This window comes from Oryctolagus cuniculus, chromosome 2, assembly GCF_051225735.1.
Source record: "Oryctolagus cuniculus isolate XC-2025 breed Fujian yellow rabbit chromosome 2, ASM5122573v1, whole genome shotgun sequence".
In the NCBI taxonomy this organism is placed as follows: Eukaryota; Metazoa; Chordata; class Mammalia; order Lagomorpha; family Leporidae; genus Oryctolagus; species Oryctolagus cuniculus.
This window is the reverse complement of record NC_142868.1, coordinates 160531896-160535594: the sequence shown is the minus strand read 5'-3', so window position 1 is coordinate 160535594 and position 3699 is coordinate 160531896. Positions and strand designations below refer to the sequence as shown.

At 50.5% G+C, this 3699-nt stretch overlaps 2 pseudogenes; both read right to left on the bottom strand.

Moving 5' to 3' along the window:
* Window positions 1–1164: 1164 nt before the first annotated feature.
* On the bottom strand, window positions 1165–2671 carry LOC100352141 (phosphatidylinositol N-acetylglucosaminyltransferase subunit Y-like; annotated as a pseudogene).
* A 285-nt stretch (window positions 2672–2956) lies between these two features.
* LOC100345831 (protein preY, mitochondrial pseudogene) lies at window positions 2957–3364 on the bottom strand (annotated as a pseudogene).
* Between the last annotated feature and the right edge of the window lie 335 nt (window positions 3365–3699).

The following is a 3699-nucleotide window of genomic DNA, read 5'->3' as shown; positions in this document are numbered from 1 at the left end:
CATTCATATGTTTAAGTGTAAACAAAGGGAGTGACTGCCTGTGGCTGCCCACATGTTCTCAGATGATCAGAGCTGTGAGGGGCTTCAGACGACTCCATCCAGTTCACACCCATGACTTAGGTGTAGGGAGACCAAGGACCCGAGCCCACACAGGTGGTAGGTGGAGGGGACGGGCACCTGTATGCGTCTTCCCTGGGCACCCGGGGCACACCTCCAGTCCACCCGGACAGGGAGCTGGTGTCTGGTGTCCCGTTTGCTCACTGTCCCTTCCATAGGCCTAGCCACGGATGGACCCGCGATCTGAACTGTAGTCAAGTCTACCTGTATGTGCAGGTTGTGGGAAATACAGCTGTTCTTCCCCTACCATTGTTAAACTTGGATGTTCCTCCAACAGTCTGTGGGCACGCCCCCACCTCTCTTCATCTTCCCACACCTCACCCAGCAAAACTAGCGAAAACATCAGCTGTGAAAAAAAAAGTAGGTCAATGAAGACAGCGGGGCGGGGGGAGCTATTGCACACTGGTGGGGGAAAGGTACAAGACTGAACCACGCTGAACCACATTATTGCAGTTCCTGGAGTTCCTGAAGCCAGTCCCACCTCTGGGCTTCCAGGTCTGAAGCCAGCCCATTCCCTTTTGGCTTAAGCTGCTCCAATTCTTTGACACCAAGTGGCATCCTGCAGTTCAGTCCAATTCCTTCACTAACCCTCTGGAGCTATCCCAGACCCTGTAGGTTTTAAGGACTCAATCCTGCAAGGCTGTTGCCACTTCAGACACCAGCTACAAATGGAGTGCCCGGGCTCCTCGCGTCTCTTCCCAGCTGGCCGCACATTTGGTGCCCCCCTCCCCCCACCCCGCCCAGCCCTGCGCAGGGTGGATCATTTTCTGGAACAACTCATGGAGCTCAGGGAAGTGCATTACTTACTACTGCCACTTTACTATAAGAGATGCAAGCCAGAAACAGCCCAGTGGAAGAGATACAAAGGGCAAGGTGCAGGGGTGAGGGGGTGGCTCAGAGCTACCATGTCCCTTGGGGTACACTGCTCTGCCAGTGCCTCAATGTGCCTGCCAACACAGGAGCTCCCCAAACCCAGCATTCAGCACTTTCTCGGGTGGTTTTTTGAGGTTTCGTTAGGTCAGCACCGTGATTAAAACTGTTGGCCGTTGGTGCTTGAACTCACTCTCCAGCCCCTCCCCCTTGGTGGTTGGGGTATGGGGCAGAAAGCTTTAACTCTGTAATCACGACTTGATTCCTCCAGAAGGTGTCTAGGCATCCACCAAGGGTCGCTTCATTCACATAGACTTGGCTATGGCTGAAAGACCCTTGTAATGATGAACAAAGTACACTGCTTTCCCTCAAGAAATTTCTAGGGGCTTAGGAGCTCTGTGCCAGGAACTGTGGACACAGACCAAATCTATTTTGTGTAATGGCAGAGGTACTCCAAGTGCAGTTTCTGTTGCTTGTAACCAGAGGGTCCCTGGATGATTTCATGCACCAGTTGTGCAGAGAAAAGCCCATGAGAGCTGACTCCTAATGGATTTCTTTTTTTTTTTATTGGAAAGTATCATTTTACTAATAATTTAAGCATTTGATACCAAAGAAATGCAGGTGATTTTACAAACTAAGGATTTGTAAGTACATGAAGTTTCCAGCTTATTGTACAGTTCTGTGTCACACTGGTTTAAATGCATTTCTCTATAACTATGTCAATGCAGGTCCTTTGAGATTATTTTGGTCATCCCTACCATGTCACTTTACCAAGAAGCCTGAAGCTAAACAAACAAAATTACAAGTGACCAACTTTTTTTTTTTTATTAAAGATTTATTTATTTATTTATTTATTCGAAAGTCAGAGTTACACAGAGAGAGGAGAGGCAGAAAGAGAGAGAGAGGTCTTCCATCTGCTGGTTCACTTCCCAATTGGCCACAACAGCCGGAGCTGCGCCGATCCGAAGCCAGGAGCCAGGAGCTTCTTCCAGGTCTCCCACGTGAGTGCAGGGGCCCAAGGACTTGGGCCATCTTCCACTGCTTTCCCAGGCCACAGCAGAGAGCTGTATTGGAAGTGGAGCAGCCGGGTCTCAAACTGGCGCCCATCTGGGATGCCAGCACTTCAGGCAGGGTGTTAACTCACTGCGCCCCGGCGCCGGCCCCAAGTGACCAACTTTTAGATGAATGGGGTAAGAAATGGTCAGCAGATGAGCATCAGGGGTGTTAACCGCCAACAAGACTCTGTTACTAGGTTCCTTCCGACCCAGCAGTTCTGTCAGAACCTTCAAAACACAAGGGCTGTCAGGACTAGAGTACACTTGAAGAAGCTTCATTCTCCCAGGCCCAATCCTGGGCGAGGCGAAGCATCTTTCCTGCAAACGCAGTGTGTCCCCAGCATTTGCACCTCGTTGAACCTTTGGGGGTGGATGCCCTAGATGTATCGTGAGTCTGTATCCCACCTTGGCTCTGGCTCCCTTAGTTATGCCTGAAGAGTTTAATCCCCATCCAGGTCCAGAGGTGGAAGAAGACGCACACTGGAAAGGTAAGGGCGGGAGCAGCCTGTAGAAGCAGAGGCTGGTGGTGCAGCCCTGTGCGAAGCTTCCTGCCACAGAGGCCGGGTAGAAAAGACCTGCGAGAGAAATCAGTGGAATAAGGACGTCAGTGTAGGAAGAGGCAGAAACATTCTCTCCTCCCACCTAATACCTGCCATCCTGTGTGTGTTTTTTTTAAACTTTTATTTAATAAATATTAAATTTCAAAAGTACAACTTTCGGATTATAGCGGTTTTTTTCCCCCATAACCACCCTCCCACCTGCAACCATCCCATTTCCTACTCCCTCTCCCTTCCCATTCTTCATTAACATTCATTTTCAATTCTCTTTATATACAGAAGATCAACTTAGTATACTGCCACCCTGTTTTAAAACGGATATGGTATTGAGAACATTTTTTTTTTTTTAATTATGATCTAGTGCTGCTCTGTTTCTTCTTGCCTCTTCTCTTGATGGGTCATCCTTGCTGCCTGTGGTACCATATTAGGAATCCCCTCAATGACTGGATAGGCTATTCCCAGCTCTGCCTTAATGAATTCATTTGTTAATGCTTCATATTTGAGTGGCTTCTTGGACAAGAGGCACAGCAGGAACTCCAGCAGCGCCAGGTCGAAGGCGCTGGGTGGCTGCCCTGCCCTCTAGCTCTGATTTGCTGAGGGCCGTGACCCTGTCACGTGCAGGCACCTAAGGGCGACCCGGGATGCCTGCGGCGCTGGGGCGAGCCTGCCACGTGCTCCACTAAGCATGGTCTGGCTGCTGGTGACCGCTCCCCTGTGCGCCCTCTGCCAGCCGCGTGGCTCCCCTCCTAATGGATTTTGAAAGACAAGTATAGGATTCATATTCTTTTTTTAATAAGATTTATTTATTTATTTATTTGAAGGCAGAGTTACAAGAGGCAGAGGCAGGGGCAGGGCTGGCACTGTGGTGCAGTGGGTTAACGCACTGGCCTGAAGCGCTGGCATCTCATATGGGCGCCAGTTCGGGACCTGGCTGCTCCACTTCCGATCCAGCACTCTGCTGTGGCCTGGGAGGGCATTAGAGGATGGCACAAGTCCTTAGGCCCCTGCACCCACGTGGGAGACTCCGAAGAAGCTCCTGGCTTCAGATTGGTGCAGCCCCGGCCATTGCAGCCAACTGGGGAGTGAACCATCGGATGGAA